We start from the raw sequence: 18,342 nt of genomic DNA, 5'->3' as shown, positions 1-18,342 counted from the left end.
TTGGAGGAGCACAATGCCACAGTGCTTCTAACCTCAATCTTTCAAATCCAGGAGGTTTAGATAGATGCATATACAACTACAGACATATATACATACATAACATTTCTGCAGGTCTTCAATATGCCTTATTTTCTGTAGCATAAGGATTTTCCATTCACGCTTCTCAGCATTTTTAAGGTTTCACATAAATTGAGTTGGGTTTTTTTTGTTTTGGTTTGGGTGTTGATTTTTTGTTTCTTTTTTTTTTTTTTTTTTTCTTTTTGTGGAAGCTGAGATTTGCTGACATTCACATGACTCCAAGAGTTTAAGCTTTCTATAAGAAAGGCAAAATCTCCCTGATATTTTAAACTGCCACAGTAGGCAGCAGCTTTACATGTCATGTCTCTATCTTAAGCTATTTTTTCCTGGAACAAGCACCATTTGGAAGGCTAGCTGCAGACATCATATTGCCAGAATAACCCTGGATATTTGCATGTATGCCCACATTCAAACATACATGCCTATGCTACACACATTTAGATAGGTAGCCAGAAATTACAGCCAGTTTAGAAAAATGCTGATTTTCAGCACGAAATGCCTTTACTGCTCTTGTATATGACAAACACTCAATTATAGCAGAGCCAAATGTAGATGAATTGGGTTTTGGTTTCACATTCCCTTTATTGGGTGCAAATTTCTGGTAAATGCCCACGACCTCGATGGTTTGCTTTTGTAACCACTCGGGCACAACAGCAGCTTTAGTTCTTCTACTGCCTTGATAGCCTGTAATGCAGACTTGAGTGTAAATGACTGTATCCACACAGACCTCAGTGGATTTGTGCTGATTTATACCAGCTCACTGGCTCAGCACGGCTCCTGTTCCCTCTGATATAATTCTAGTGGGGTAATTCTGGATTTGTACTGGTAAATGAGAGAACTGACCAAAATTACTTAAGACAGCTAGAGAATGAGAGGAAAAAAGAAAACAAAAACACTTTCAAAAAGTCATAGTTCAGGCTTCTATAGAATTATACTATTTAGTCAAGAAAACTTACATAATTGCTTTCTGGGCCATCTATCCAAAATGTTAATTTCTAATACCTGTGCATGTGGATCCAATATGTCCACAAAGGGAAAAGAAAATATTAATCTAAAATAGTACTGCCTAATTTTCTGTAATACATAATTCATTAAACATGGATTCTAGCAGCTCAACTTTAGCTCTGAAACAAAAGAAATCCACACAAAAGACAATAAATCTGCTTTACACATGGTACTAAAATGATCCAATGGATTTATAGATGTTTACAAGTTTGCAGAGTGTGACACAGCGTCCACCAGAAATTTGATATTCACAGCACAAAACATCATAAACATATGTCTGCAACTACAAAAGGGCCTTTTTATGTGGGGATCATTGTTAAAATTGTCTTCAGAACATAAACCTTAAGTTGTAAATGCTACTCTCCATTTATTCTCCAAGACATAACAAATGAGGGAAGAAAAGCAGAGATATGTTTGTAATTGAAAATGTTTCTCAGGAAATGATCTGTACAGGAACATCATTCTCATTCCATTAACTGCTGACTCCAAGCCAACCATTTGTAAAAGTAAATAAATATGCAAACTGGCTGACAACAATGTGCCTGCCTTTAATGTTTCTGCATTAGTACTCAGTCTCCAAAAAAGAATCTATTTTCTTTTCTCATTTCTCCATTAAACCAAACATGGCATGCACACAAAAAGAACAGGAGTAATGCTGTTCACAATAAAAGATAGGAGAAATGCTATTATTTGATTTTCATGTATGCAAAACAAATTAAATGCCTTTTACCTTGAACTTTCTCTGAAGTCCAAAGCCACGCTCAAGGACCTCAGTGACTAGTTTGGTGTTCCTTTCTCTTTTTGGAATTGGCAGGGAAAAAAAGCCTCCACAGACAGACAGACAGATGTCTGGTTTGGGTAGGTAAAAAACAACAAATCAGGAAGCAAACTCAGTCCTTTTTCAAAAGAGTACACGTGATTCTTTTTTGCCAGCTTCACTAAGCCTTCTATGCTTTCTCATTTCATTTGGGATGAAGGTTCTTTCTCAGAATTCCCCTCTAGTTTCTAAGAGGTAATAAGCAGTGAAGTGCCAAGCTAACACAGATGCCAATCATTCCATTCATTCCTTCTACACATCCTCTCAACACATCTTTTAAAATACCTAAGCAGTATCTGCAGACATTTTGAAAATCCTGTCACCCTTTAACACCCAACAGGACTGTTAAAAACCCTACTGAAAAATCCCAAAAGGCAATTTTGGGAATAAATACAGACAAGAGTTCAATTGATGCTGATTCTCATTCCCACTGAAGAACAAATCGTGCGTATGAGAAATGCTGAGACCATTCCAAGTTCTTATCAAAATGTGCTGTGTGGAATCTGATCCCAAAACAAACTCCAAAGAGCTTGAGATACGTTGGTACGGTGTTTGTGCAACAGAAACATGCAGGTTGTTAGCTGCTCTGCACGTGGTATCCCTACATAGAAAATAATTTATTGAAACAAATCCTTTGACAGCAAAGTACTTCATGGAAACCAATCCTCTGCCAGCTAAGATTTCCAACTTACTGAGAGATCTCTGAACTGATTTACTGAGGGATCTCAGAACAACACAGAGCACTTGGGGCCATACAGAGAGGAAGGGAAAGCATTTGTATCCTCCTCACTGACATTTTGATATTTCTCAAGTTACAACAAATCTGCAGGTAGTAATACCCAAAAGAGAGGCAGCCAGACCTTTTGGTGCAAGTGGGGGCAATTGTTCTTCTTACATGCTCACCAGCTTGCTGCAACATTTTTTTCAAACACTGAGGAGTGTAGAAGCAGATTTTACAGGGCTGACTTGCCTCATTTTGTGAATCACCAACCAACCAAGAGCAGCTATTCCAACATCAACAAGAAGCGCTCATGCAGAGAAGACAAAACCAAGGATCTGTTCCAAGAAGTCTTTCCCAGCTCAACAAGTTCTAGCTATTCCTGAGAGAAAACCCAAAATTAGTTCTCAGGAATGTGAGGGCACACTAGTAGCAAGCTGAGGATTTCCTGAATTTCTTGCTCTTTTCTTCTTGTGTATATAAGCCTTGTTCCTGAAGGACAGAAAGTTAAGAGAGACCCACTGCAGCTCAGTAATCTAGATGAGTGCATTTTCTTGAAAGAAAGAAAAAAAAAAATTACTACTTTTACTGGAAAGTTTGAGCTCCTTCTCATGGACTACAAACTGGTTTATGTGTCACACATTGTCCCCATTTTCAAACTGCAGTTACTAGAACTACTTGTGTTTTGAGATAAGCAACTCATCATCTTCAAGGAAAGACTGTGGCAAAGGATTAAAAGATTTTTAGTAAGTGGCCAAGCATTTCTATGTGCCAGAAGGAAAAAAAACCCCCAAAACACATTAGTATCTTACAAGAGCTTCAAGATCTTTGTTTACTATCAAAATCAACCAGGATGAAGTCTGGGGTTGACACCAAGGCTGGAGAAGCAGCAAACACAAGAAAGATGGGATAAGAATCACCTGAAGAAATTAAAATAATAATGAATACAAATATGTAGATATATTACTTATTTGCATAACTGGTAGTTTGCAGTCCACTTTTTGCTACCTTCTGTGTCAATCCTGAATGTCTAACCCTGGTTCTCAGATTCAGCAGCAGAACTGACTTGCAACATCTAATTCTGTTTTTCCTCTTGACTTTAAAGATTTTCAATTTCTTGCTATGTTTAATATTTGTGCCTAACACACAGATGGTTTCTTAAAGTCTCTGCAATATGTCCCAGGGAATTGGAGTTTATAGTCAAGGACAGAATCAGGGTCTAATTTGGGAATTGGGATCTAGAGACAGGCCTTCAACATGGCAAAAACAGGCTGTGGCTTTGGCTGGATCAACAGAAACCCAGCCACATTCTGAAAGAAAAAGGGATGGATTTGGTAAAAGGCTGCAAATGAAACCTTAAAATGGAAGAAATGTATCTTCTAGCATCCTGAAGACAAAACTGCCCTTCAGAGCTCTCATGGCCAACGTAGAGGTTAATGTGAATTTGAGAGCAGAAAAGCTTCAGGCTTTGACCTGAGAAAGGGAAAGCTCCTTATCTCACATGGGTGTGCACTGCCAAGCTGCACACCATTTGTGTGGAGCCCCTCTGCTTTTCCCAGCCATACATAGCTCAGGGATGAGAAGGGATGTATCAGGGCTGTCTGTGGAAACCCCTGGCTGGAGGGAGGACTTTGGTCAGCTGGCATAAATCACAGTGTGGTGTGATCAATAGTGTGGCTGTGCTATCCTCCTCAAACACATTTACACAAAAGTGCAAGATGATGATGCAAGACAGGACTTTGGTAGCACAAACTAGAAATTGTGTTTGGCTTAGGAAAGAAGAATTTGTTCTCAGTTTGCACAGGAAATAAATCAACACTTTCCAGCCTAGGTTTTCAAATCCCTTAATCAGAATTAATTCATTTACCAGAGGAAAACAGCAGTATCCTCATTCTGCAGCATAGAAAAAAACACAATTCTAGTTTAAGGCATTCATCTACATGTTTCCTTTCTGGAGACAAAATTGACTTGTAAAATGGAAGCCTAGCATTAAAATACAGCCTTTAAAGCTCATCTGTAATGCTACATTAGCCTGACAGAGCAGACAGGAATACCTGTACCTTTTGCTTTCCAAACCCCTGTCATGGCAAAGAAAACACCCCTTTTCCCATATAAACCAGCAGCAATGATTTTCATCCAGCCCTGTGGCTTGCTCTTCATGGGCCCTTCCTGGTACCCTCTGTGCATTCCTAATTTTGCTTATTTCCTTATAAAATCAAACAGCTGCTCCAGCTTCCAAATGCCCGGTCTAAAACAAACACCTGACTGAACTGTTCTATCTGATCTTGGTGTTTCTGTGAAGACAGCATGGTAAGGGCAGAGCTCTGACCTGCACCTGCACTGCCACTGCCTCTTCCAAGAGATCTCCAACATGCTGGAATTTCAGAGCAGCCCTTGCTAGCACCTGTCAAGAGCTGTCAGACAAGGGAAGCATCCCTGGGTGAACTCCTACCTATTAAATGCATTTCCTGGGTTGCTGTCATTGCCAATGTACCAATTTCATCATGAGGAACAATCACAGCAACAGTGCCTGTGGCTGTATTTCCTGTCCCACTTTGCAGGTGGGCATACCTAAACCTGCAGCTTAATCATTGATGTAGATAACCTCAAATGGGTTTTACTCCATGGCACTGACACATTTGGAGTTTCCCCAAAATAATCTGCAGCCTTCTGCTTTGAGGTTGTGAGTTTGTGTTACTGCTCCTCTTAGAAAGTGCATAGTACCATGAGGTTTTCATTTTAATAAGCATGAATATTAAAACTTACTGACTGCATAACACATAGTCCATTTGAAAATTGCTATCCCAAACATGCATTTGACTACAAATGAAAACTTGCCCTGAATGGAAATTCAGCTGATAAAAATCACTATTTTCACACTGGAGCCAGTGTTACCCCAAGACTGCATTTGTACTAAACTGAAGCTAACTGGAACACATAAACTTATGAAACATCACAGGGTGAAACAGCTAATTCTATTTCATATTGCAGAAATACTTCCACGAAATAATATTAAACATTAACAGACTGCTGTATCTTCTTCTTCTTCTTTTACCCAGGAAAAACAAAGTCTGACAGGAGTAAGAAGGAAATAAACTCTCATTCTTATCTTCAAAATATTGCAAACCAAAAATAAAAATTGCAAAAATTGTAGAAATTGTAAAAACACGGGGTCGGAAAGCAATAAGCAGAAAAGCAAAACAACCAGATGAGTGGGTCTGGGCTCCTACCTTTAGGGCAAAATGCTCCACAGCCCATCGTAGGGTCGCTGGGCCACCCTCATAGTGCATCCCAGGGGGAACTGCAGTCCTGGAGGTGCTGGAAGCTCTGGCAGGGCCCTGTGCTGCTGCTTTCAGAGGAGCTGGTTCAGCTTTGGAGCTGTTTTGCACCAGAATGGTCCAAGCACATCTCAACTCCTGGCTCAGAGCATCGCTTCAGAACAAGCGACTGACTGCCTATATAATTTAATATGATGCCACATGAGACTCATAGACCATCTGCAAAAGAAACTAAATCTGCTTTTTGCAGCTTGGTGAGCTGTGTTGTGAAGGCTGGGATGCAGTTTTGATTGTGTGCTTTTGTTATCAGTCATACAACTAAACAAAGTGCTCAAAGGGCAAGTGCAAAACGCACATTTTTAGCAATCCCAGTCTGTTTCTGTTCTGGGTAACTTGTACCTTTTCCCCTTGTAACTGAATAAAGTCACAGCTCCCCTCAAAGCATAGGAAAAATATGTGCATACACACTGCAACATTTGATGGGAAATTTCTTTCTCTTTCTTTTTTTTTTTTCTTTTGTTTGGTTTTAATTTTTCGTTTTAGTTTTCATTTTTGTTGTTGTGAAACAAAGTCTGATCAACAGGAGTTACTTGAATCCTGTTGTCTGAATTAAGATGCGTGTATTATATTACCAAATATTACCAAATTCAGATCCTGATCACAGTATTCTTTTCTCCACAAATACTTCCCTACTGAAATAGCAACACACACGGAACAAGGACTAAGCCCTGAAACAGGCAAAAGCATATAAAAAGCTAAAAGGCACAGGAAAGGAGAGGTATGAGCCATCAAAAAATAATAAACTACTGGTAAGAAATAAACTAGTTTTATGGTCTATGGGCTCTTCCAAAGGGGAACAGTAATGAAAATATAATCTAAAGCAATTACTTACTTGGGCTAAAAATCAAATTCCTATGAAGTTTTCTACAGACTAAAACCTTTCAGAAGCTATAAAATGTCAAAGTGCTTGTTTCAACTTGGAGCAGGAGGAGGGAAGTGACACATCCCTGGCTCATTTTGAAGTCATGGAAAGTAGTTACCTTTCTAATTTCCAATGGAACTCCATTTAAAATACCTGTGCCAAAAGACAACTATGGAGAATGGAGTGGTATTAACTGTTCAGGATTATTCAGCTCAGCTACATAGCATCCCTCCCCAGGTTTCATAACAGATGTGACTCCTTGCAGAAGTCTCAGAGCTCTTGTCAGTGTTCTGACACCACATTCTCTGCCAGTTCTAAGGAGTCTCTGATACACACAGGTCTGCAGCCTTTAGGTCACTCCTAAAAGCATCTTTCCCTGCCAGCATTTCTATTTCATGCTGCACTCACAAGCAGTAATGGGGCTCCCCATTCTGCCTCCTGGAGTCCCACTGCCTTCTGGCACTGAAAACCTGCATTGCTGGGCTGCTGAATAGCAGCATTCAACTACACACAACACTGAGCTGGCAGCTCTTTACCAGGCTTTCCTTTTCTTGATTTCTGAAAAGAATCACAAGTGTCCCACATACTTTATTATGGCAATCCTGTTTGGGACACAAGTACAGCTAAAGGAGAACATGCTTCACTTGAAATGTCAAGAAGGATGCTGAAAGTTATTATATATTAAATCCAAAGTCACAGTTACCTGCATCATCAATTCAATCACTTATTTTATAAGTGCTTATTTACATCTGTTCATAAAATAGTATATTTTTACATTATTATATCATGAAGTCCAAAGTATTTTTTGACATTATTGTATCATGAAGTCCAAAGTCACAGTTACCTGCATCATCAATTCAATCACTTATTTTATAAGTGCTTATTTACATCTGTTCATAAAGTAGTATTTTTTGCATGCACAAAAGCAGTTATTTTACAAAAAATAGTAAATGAAATTTGTTTCTTTTATGCTGAGCTTTTATACCTACAGAAGCAGACAAAGTCATGCCCAGGTAGTAGGTGAGGTTACAGCAGGGTAAGAAGGCTGCAAATTAGCTAAAGCAGAGCTCTTTCCTCAGAGAGTATGACATGGCAAGAAGTGGAAAACTTCAGCAGGGCCGAAGTACACAGCTTGGGGACCCAGTAGAGGAATTTCCTCCTTTCCATAATTAATTTTCACTTGCCACAAATGTAAATTCAAGCAGGGTTCGATTTCTAATTCCTGCAATATAACAACACCTTTCAAAAAGCCTGTGCACTCCTCCCTCCCCTTAGCAGAGGTCACTGCAGGGAGAAACCCAGCACATTGAGAAGATGCTTTGGGCCTAGAGTTTCCCCAACTGTTCCTGAGGGCTCATTCTCAACCCTGCAATTTTCAGCTTTGTAAAACAGAAATATACCAGGCAGGACTAAAGTCTTATTCAAGCCGTTTTGGCCATCAATACAGGAAACAATTCAAAGGCAACATGACACTGATAGCTTAATTTGTGAAAATGGATAAATACTGGATCTGCCACATAGCACATTAACCCATGTAACAAATAAATACAGAAATAGCACTGCAATACTTGGTTAAAAGGTTTTGGTTCACAGAGGAGGAAATTCAATTAAAGTATGTAATGTCAATTACTGTCATTTGTAATTTTATTTTGCTTCCCTAGAAACAATACAGATGCAGGATTCTAAAGTTACCTGCATGTTTGATGCAAATGGGATAAAATTATCTTGGTTCTGAGAAAATCCAGATAGTAGTAAGGAAAAAACCCCACAGTTTCACCTAACCTCACTCGTGGATGGTCTTCAGAGTGCTGATTACATGAGAACTGACAAGCCTTCCATTTAAACACATAAGCCAACAACCCAGACCTGAAACAGGACTTATATGCTTCAAAAGTGATATTAAGTCATCAGAAAGGCTGGGAGGAGAGCAACTGCTTAATTCTCAGCTACTGCAAATGGGCACAGCCTTACTAAAGCCAACAGAAGAGCACTGACTGACAGCAGAAGAGAATTTGCCTTACTGTTAACACTGATTGATTCCAATTGGAAAATTACAGGGTCAGGTCCTTAATGCTCCTGTCTCCTTTGCCCTGCTCTGTGTGAAAGTGACTAAAAGTCACGTGGAAGACTCCAAGCATCCCAGCAGCACAGAAACAAACATCAGATCCCACCAGTCCCTTTTCCCCTCTGCCACGGGAAATGCCCTGCAGCAGCAGCAGCAGCACCCAGCTCTGCCTTCACACCAACAGCAGAGCTCAGTGCTGCACAGGAGCATCCTCCCCACTGCATCTTCTGCTGACTCAGGAAACAATACAAAAATGGATTAACTAAAGTTACTGGTGCTGAAATAAATGCCAGGCATCTTTCTACCTTGCACACTACAATATGAGCTACACCAGAACTAGCAGAGAATCTGCTGTAAAGACCTCCAATCCAAGCCATTTTCTTTTAAGCATCGCCACTTCTAAATATGGAAGCATCCTGCCTTTGAAAACCCATACCTTCCTCAATAGTGCAATGCTACAGTAAAATGATGATTAGAATGATAGGAAAGAGCAAACAAAAGAAAGACTAAATCAATAAGATGCTTTCTTATGCCTCTAAATGATACACATAAATTGTGTCTATCAGGTTCCCCCAGGCTATTTCAGGAGCAAGCAGAACACAAAATGATGCAGATTCATTACAAAAAGTCTAAATCTAATCTACCTGAATTTAAAATGCCAGGAATCATGTAAATGGAAGCAAAGATGACAGACTTTGCATGTTATACATAAGCAGAAACAGGAGTCACATAAACTGGGAGTCACACAAAGTGCTCATTTACCAAGAAATTACAGGTGAGATCCTTGGCAGTGCCAACATCTATTGGTGTAAGTGCAGAGAGGACAGAGGCGTCTCCACACTGCCCTTGTGCCTTCCCCTGCCCTCCAGAGGATGCCATGAGCCTGGCACTGGGGCTCAGGGGTGGCACTGAGGGTATGGGTGACATTTAACCTCTCCTCTCCACCCACCAAGGCTAAAATCCAAAAGAGAAGAATTCCAGCACAGGCTGTGTGATGCAAAGGGAGAAGGTAGATCCCAGAGTTATGTTTTTAGACATGCAAATTAAAATGGTGTCCTTCCCAAATAACACATGAATGCTGACAAAAGTCATTTAAAAGGGTCAATCACAACTAGATCTGGGTGGCAAATGCAAGAAAATTAGACTCTTGAAAAATAAAATACTACTGATATGACACAGTTCACCTATAATATAACTGACATATGGCAAAAAATGCATTGACAAGAACCTGAGAAACTCCAGCTCTCCCAGAATCTTACTGTTATTTGCAATGCACCTTGCAAGGTCCAAGTGTTACTCAACACAGGCAGGCCCATGGCCTTTTCCCCTGAACACACAGGAGAAAGAGAATGATGTTATACCTATAAATACACACACTTTTTTATGCCTCATACCATAAACAAAATCTTTACTACAACCATACATGCACACAAAATTGGATCATTTGGAACACTCAATAGTACAGCCTCTCTCTCCTAACAGGCCAGCCTCATTCCCTGCCATTAAATCAAGACACATTCAGGTCTGAAACCTTCACCTGGAGCCAGACCTCTTGACTTGCTATGTGCTGACATTTTAAACTGAATGCAGGAATAGTTCTCCTCTCATTTTCTAAGCTATGCTGGATCAAAATCTAAACCTCAGCAATGCTCCTGAAAAGACAAATCAACCTCAAAGTCAACAGAATCTCAGCAGCATAAACCCAGTAAGCAGATCAGACCTAAATCATAACTCCTGCAGGTTTCTCTTGTTGCACAAAAATATTACTCAGCAATAGGCAACACAATTGTTTACCAAATAATTTACTCATTTTTATGTCATTATTTCTCAAGTGGAAAAAGTACTGACTTGCAGGGATGCACTAAATTGGCTCAAAGTTTGTGCCAGAGCAATAGGAAAAAAACCCTTGATTTATAGACCTGCACATTAACAAGTGCCTCTTTCTTGTTACTCTCTCTCTGCCTTCCATTTAGAGTTCATGTTACCGGAGCTGGATTTCCTCTAGGCTGGGCCCTATTCAGAGCCTGCATTACCAGCCCAGTTGCACTGGAGAGTCTGTTCCCAGAATCCTGCCAAGCTGGCAGGATGGTTCCTCAGAGACTACTTTGCCTGACATGCAGTAAGCTATTTATTGACACACCACTGTTCCCATTCAGTTCTGCACCTAAGCACTCAACTGGATAGCAGTTCCATATGTTGGATCTGTTACACTCCTCTGGAAAATTATATTACTTTGGGTAAATAAAAAGCTAAGAGCAGCAGGAAAAATATCATAAAAATGCAGCCAAATTTGTTTCATCCTGCCTCCATCAGCAAATTTGGTCTATGACCTCTGAATATGAGTCATGCAAGTGCTTTAAAACTTGCAATGATTTATATGTTCAGGATAGGAAGTTCAAGGCTTATATTTCTGCTCCCCTACCATACATTATTATTCTTTATACACAATTTCTTGATAATTATCTATCTGAAATATATAGGCATCTTTTTTCCCTACTTTGTGGTGCACATTAACCAAAACCATTCATCTCAATAACCAGTCTCAGGGTTCTTGGCAGAGTAGAGCTGAATGTGTAGGTTATTCCTGGAACCATACTAGGCTGATGCTCTCATCATAGTTTTAGTCATGGAAACAGGCTTGCACCAAGACAGGCATTGTTCGTTAAAAGGAAATTCCTGGCATATCTGTGAGAAAAGAGGAGTAATAGGGTATACCACTTAAAATGTAGTATTTGCACAGGGCTCTTCATTAGAAGGCTTTAGTCTGCTCTACAAATCAGGTGATGCTTTCTGAAGCTTTGGGCTCGTGTCCTGCTGAGAAACCACTCTCTGTATTCACAGTCCCTCTGCAGCACAGCTTCACTCCACGAGACCTCCCTTCACACAAGAGCAACGAGTTCTCTTCAAGCTCTGAAGAGATCCAGCAAAAGAGCTGACTTTCCAGTTTCTCTAAGCATTAGTAGTGGGGCTTTTTGATCCACAAACCTGCATTTTCTATGGCATATTTGACCTTTAACACAACACTTGCAAGGTTTTGAGGAGGGTCTCTCTGCCTTGAAAGGGATAATTTGCTTCCCTTGTGATTCAGCCCCATGAGAAGCACAGGGCAGCTCTAGCCATGGCTATGTGACTTCACCATGAGGGACCAGCTCTGAATTGTAGCGAGCTGCCACTGGTTAAGCACTCTTTTCCTGTGAAATTCAGCAAAGAGCACCTTCACTGAATAACAGTGTAAAAATCTATCTACACAGATAAATTCTTTGCAGCTCTAGTCTGCAGCACTTCCCTCTGTAGGACATTTCAAGACAGCAAAAGCAAAGTGTCTCTCTCATCAGAGTCTGGGGAGTTTGTGTGACACTGGTGTTTATCCTCTTTGCTCTCTTGGACTGGTCCTGCCCAGACAATGAAAACCTTTTCATCTCATCTCTCCAGAGTACTAACAGAGATCAATAATTCTGCTTTATCAAATGTAAAATCTCTGGGGTCTTGTGAATCATGTGCTGGCAGCTTTATTTAGATGGAAATCTATGTTCATCCCTGGGAAGCCTTGCTTTATAAAATGATTTTCTGTAACATTCAGACTTCAGTTGATCTTTCAAATAATTTCTGGGCTGAATGAGTTAAAACACAGGTGAAGTTTCCCTGCTGAATGATCAGCTCAAGCACAAAACCTGACCTGACAGATCTGGATCAGTTTTAGAAGTCGGCTGCAAAATGTTACATCAGTGAGCAAGTTAATCCTAAGGCAGGACCTGAAAGCTTCTGTTTTTCTTCAAATGTTTCCATTTTCATTAGTACTACAGGGCATGTCAGGCGAATCCTGCCCTTTGTTACTTGTGCAGCCCGATTGCAATTAAGCTAACAAGTCTGCTGTAGTACAGGATGGTGTCCAAACCCTTTTCATAGCTGTGGTAGCTCAGGAAGAAGAAAGCAAACCCTTAATTTGTCACTGAGGTAAGCATTTATCGACTGTGGGACCAAAGGAAGGTCAACACATCTCTGCTGTTTCACAACTACAATGGCACTTTAAGCCTCTGATACCACTTTGATGCAGACAATGGCCATTATCACTATTTCATGAATATGAGAACAGACACATAGAGGGAAAAAAAAAAAGAAAGAGAATTTGCACGCAGCCCCAGAGCAGAGCAGGATTAGTGCTCAGAAGCCGCTGGCTCCCAGCACAGGCTCAGTCCCCACATCATCACTCTCACCCACATCCCCCTCCCCTCACCCTCCGTCCTGATTCAAGCTGGTCACCTCAGCACTGCTGTCCCCTTCCAAGGCCTGTGTTTGTTATCACCTTTCCAATCTCCCACTCCGCCACTCGCCCCCCACGGCTTCCCCCTTCTGCGCCCTACAGCTGCAGGCAGAGAGCCAGAGCTGCTGTGTCCAAGGAATCTTGTTTTCCAGATCCCACAGGCAGCAGAACCAGATAGGTAAATGATGAAAAACAGTGCCCCATGTTGCCAATCTAATTTATCATATTTTGAATGAAGGTATTAAAAATATGAAAATTATTATTGACTCTCTCTCGTCCCATTTAGTGGCACCTTAGACTGATCATTTGAACTTTGCCTTAGAAATCTGTTTCCAGAATTAACTGCTGATTTTACATTACATCCTAGACTGACTATTTCTCACCATAATCTCCAGCCCTCTCTGCTCCCTGTAAAGCATTTCAATTTCTGAAAAGGCTTTAAACAATATTAGGAAGAGAATCTGATAGTCTATGCTTCTAGGCAGAACCAAATTCAAAACCACTGTACAGGCAAAAAAAAAAAAAATTTTGTGGATCAATCAAAGCTGAGTTCAAGAAAGAGAAGCTGTTGCCTTTAAGGTCAGAGGAATCTCCCACCTTGTGGAAGAGGCTGAGGCAGGCAAGCCGTGCTGAAGAGCAGAGAGGAGACTCTCAGAGCCTGGCCAGGTTCACACAATTGCAGCTCCCTGTGCCCCAGCACAGAGCACCTGCATGCAAATGCAGCAGCACCAGCCCAGGGGCTCCGAAGGGAACCACTTGCCATAAGTAAATGCACTTTGACAGCAGCTCCTAATAAGAGGAAGGAAATGAGGGAGAGAAAGAAAAGTGATAGGAGACAAAAGGACTTTATAAAACTGGGCTTTATTGCTTTCATTTGCAGCATTTTCCCTTTGTTCTGTTGAGCCTTCCAATTCCAGATACTGCACAAAAGAGATACCTGTCTAAAAAAGTTTATTTCAATCTGAAACTGACTTGTAAGATGCTTCACTAATTCAACAGCCCATTATCAGGAGCAACAATGAGCTACCTCTAATTAATTTGGTGCAGCCTTTGCTTCTGATACCAATCAAATCAATATTAATGGGGAGTTTGTGCTCTCTCATTATAGCACAAAAAGGGTACCAATCTTCTCATGAAGATTTTTGGACCATAAACTGTGTTTGAGGTCAGCATAACGGGCTTCTTCCCACACCCTTTTTTTCAACCAGAATGGGAAAAAATATATAATGACGTGCTATTTAGTACCTGGATAAAAATCTACACTCAGGCTGCCTACACCAAAAGACTGAAACCAGTTCAATATGAAGAAATCTCAGTCTAAGAAAATAAAGATTTTAGTAGCTCGCAGAGCTCAAATTAAACACTTAAATAGGTAACACTAGATATTTCTCATGCTGCCTCACATTTCTCTATTTATTTTTATCTGCAGGATCAGGCGTGTTAGAGAGGGAGGCCTGGTAAGAATTGCCTCAGCCATCATTCTTGGTTACTTACATCTGTGGTCAATTTTCCACACTTTCTTCCATAAAAGGTAAACGAGGCACTGTACTTGCAACAGGATAATCTAAACAATATGAACAATGTTACTGTTGAAGACCATCTGGCTCATCAAGCACAGCTCCAGACTTTTAACTCCTTGAATAAAGTGTGGAACCCCACAGTGGTTTTTGTTTTTTGGGGTTTTTTGGGTTTGTTTTTTTTTTTTTTAATCCAAAATTCATTTTTAAAATGGTAAAACTAGAGGTCCTGGAGACACGAGGGATTCAGACAGGGAGAAAACTCAGTTTCTGGTTTTATCCTTTTTGTACCTTATGTATGTTGCAATCCAGGCTGCATACAAACGCTTGGACGTCAAATTTTCCTATTTAAAAAAAGCCCTCCTCGAGTAACTGGTCTGTGTGGGGTTGGTGTTCCAGAGGGGAGACAAGAGGGTTAAGTATTTCATAACTCACTTCAACTTAATGGCCTGATTCTGCCACTTCTTAAAAGGTAATAAAAGTCAAAGGAGGGTCACCAGGAATTAGAGGAAAACAGGGGGGAGGGATAAGGGTGAATGCCTCCAAAGAAGGCTTTTGCTAATTGCACACACAATTTCTTATCTGTAGATAAATTAACAAGTGGCGGCTCTCAGGGAGAAGAACGTGAAAGCAGCACAGGAACAAAACAACCTGGAAGAGGGCGAGCCAGCAGGGAGAACACCGCGATCCCCAAAGTCCAAAGAGCAGAGGAAGCTCTGGAGCTGTTTGTGCCCCATCCTCAGAGGCAGCCCATGGCTCTGTGCCTCAGTTTCCCCAGGGCAGCTCTGCCAGGGCTCACCTCAGCTCTGGAATACAGAAGGGCAGCCAGTCGTGGCTTACAGCACAACAGACACACAGGAGTTAAATATTCTTACACTCACAAAAGGCCACAGACCTCAAATCACGCTTGGTTTTCAGCTGAGCAACACAAAGAATTAGATTTTGTTGTGGGTCTCGGTTCAGTTTTCGCTCAGCTCCCTGATTTCTCTGTGCACAGAGCGGGTTAAAAAGCCCTGTAAGCCTTGGCTGTAACAGGGCAGGGCTTTGGTCCTCAAGGGGGCTGTTATCCTCCAAAGAAGTTTTAATGGCATTACAAAAACCAAACCAAAACAAAACAATAAAAACATCCAAAACAAAACCAAAACCCCACAACCAACTGGTTGCTGAAATACTTCAATGCTTTTTATTTAATTTCTAAACATATTTTTGGAAAGGAAAGCAAAGAAAAGGAATTAGACCATAGTTGGATTTTTTTTTCTTTTTGTGTAAACATAAAAATTAATTTTCATATTCAGCGGTTCCTTGCTTTAAATTCTGCATCTTGCTTTAACTAGAAACATCAGCCTATCTGGTTTCTAGGTAGAGCACACACAGGGCTGAACCTTCCCCTACAGTAAATTCTTCCAGCCACTCCCAAAAACATGTGCCCACAGCCCTTTTTCAAAGTCTACTCTAATTCAGATCTAATTTTCATTGAAGCTAATATATCATAAGCCCACTGCAAGATGTACTGACATACATATGCTGAATTCTTGGCTTACAAAATCATTTTAAGATGCAAGAAGGACTTTTAAAAATTATTTTTAAAGAAATTGTATTTAATATATGCTCATGACTCATCAATTGAAAGGAAAAAGCAATGTTACAGTAAGCAAGATCAGGCAGTTTTATGATTAATGGGGTCAAAAAGTTAGAATTCATGTTTAAAACTTTGGTTACTCACACTGAAACAATTAACCCTATCTATCGAGCATCAGGCCCCCAAAAAAATGCAAAATTTCAGAAAGAAGCAACTCCATGTTACAAAACACTTATTTTGGTGTGTGCTCCTTCACTTCAAAAACAGAGCAACAGATTTCACTTTTTTACCAAGAGATTCTCTGTGTGTAACTCGGAGAACTTCCAAAGCAAATCTGGCTTTGAAGCCTGAGACGTTAGAGTACAATGTATAAACCAGGCTTGCCCTAATGCCTATTTTGCTGCAAAAGCACCCTGTTTTCTGCTGCCCCAACATAAAGACCCTTTCCTCCTACTTGAGCTAATATCAGGATTTGAAAAATGAAAACAGAAGTCATTTGATCAGCAAGGAATCTGCAGCCAAAACCTCCCGTGCGATCGTGACAGCCCCGGTTACAAAAGCGCTGCCAATTGTATCGTAGCTCAGAGAAAAATCATTCCTTTATGTTGCCCTGCTTTTTAAAGATTTTTAAAGTCTTCTGATGTTTACATTCTTGTAATGAACCTTCTCACATATTATCTGTAAATAACTTATTGTTTTGCAATCTTTTATGGAAGAAGAGAAATTTGATGGGCTGTTGGTTTGTCCAGTGTCATTGGAGAGGTGGCACTATCACCCTCCAATCCACTGCCACTTTTGGAAATCTATAAATGTTGGAGTCAAAAATAAACTGTTTTTTCTACCTTGAGAACAGCAGCGTGTCCGTGTCGTGTTGTTTTGTGTCTTATAGTAACATTTAAATTAATTTTGCTGCTAACTTGACTGAATGTTCATGATATTGATCATCAAATGCACTGTAAGCAGCTCCTGGATTTTAATTAAGAGCATTCCACAGGAATAATGCTAACACGTGCTGAGTGATAAACATATAAGCACTAATACTGTTCTGTAAAGCCTTAAATTACACGCTCCACTGTGCTGCATTTAAATCCTAGAAGACACTGGCACCAATTGCTGGGATTACAACTTTCAATTAAACCTAGAGCTAAATTACTGGATTTCTAACCATTTCTTTAATCCACACCTGTCTGCTAAGCTTTTCACCACATTCACACTCAATAACCCTTAACATTTTTCATTGAGAAAGCTCAAAGGTTCTTCCAAATTTAATCCCCGTCACCGCTCCACTTCACACATCTGGAAACTGAGGGCACACAATAATTAAATATCCCAAACTAATGCAGGAACCTGTGCCATGGCCACTGCTTTTGAAAGGGGCAATTGCACCTTGTTCCACACTTGTTGATCAATCTCACTCCCACCTGATCATCATCTCTTGTGCGAGTATTCACATGGTAAATTATGCCAGGAAAGAGCTTCAGATTAAAACTGAGGGGTAAAAGGAGTCACTGCATGTAAATGAACACAGCTGTAGCCATTATTTATGAGGCACCTCTAGGTGGGCACATTTCTAGGCTTCTTCTACACCTTTCTATATTGACTCAGCACAATCAAAGTCTACAGCTGCCTTTGAAAACCTCAGTCATGTTCTCATCTAGTTGAAAAGAGATAAAAGAAGAAAACAAAACCAAAATATTTTTTCCTCCTGATTCGGGACTGTTCTCTAGATTCATTTAGTAGCCTGGTAAAAAGTAGTCTGTTGAACAGATATGCTCTGGGCATAAGATCTGTCACAAATCAAAATTATTGAGAATGATTCTGTCTTTCACCCAATGTTTGATATATCTCATTAGGTATATTGAAATCCTTGTACACACCAGAAGAAAATGGTCTGAGTATTTTGAGAAGTGTGAAGCTAACATGTATCACTTCTGAGGAAAAATATTACCCTCTCCTTTTTTGGTTGTCATCACAAAAGCAGGTAGTTGTTTCCTGCAGATGAAATCCCTGAAACTGCACATTCTAGTCTGTACTCTGCAGTAACTGCTTTGAAGCAAAAATAAAAATTCTTGGGTTGCAGCTTCTTGTGCAAAGGTTTCCAT

General features: G+C 40.3%; 1 protein-coding gene across 2 annotated transcripts in view; it reads right to left on the bottom strand.

Annotated features, from left to right (window-relative positions):
* PARVA (parvin alpha) overlaps positions 1–18,342 on the bottom strand; it is a 62,895-nt gene that overhangs the window by 28,620 nt on the left and 15,933 nt on the right. The window lies entirely within an intron of this gene.

Source organism: Ammospiza nelsoni, chromosome 6, assembly GCF_027579445.1.
Source record: "Ammospiza nelsoni isolate bAmmNel1 chromosome 6, bAmmNel1.pri, whole genome shotgun sequence".
NCBI classification, from domain to species: domain Eukaryota; kingdom Metazoa; phylum Chordata; class Aves; order Passeriformes; family Passerellidae; genus Ammospiza; species Ammospiza nelsoni.
This window is presented reverse-complemented; position numbering and strand designations above follow the sequence as displayed.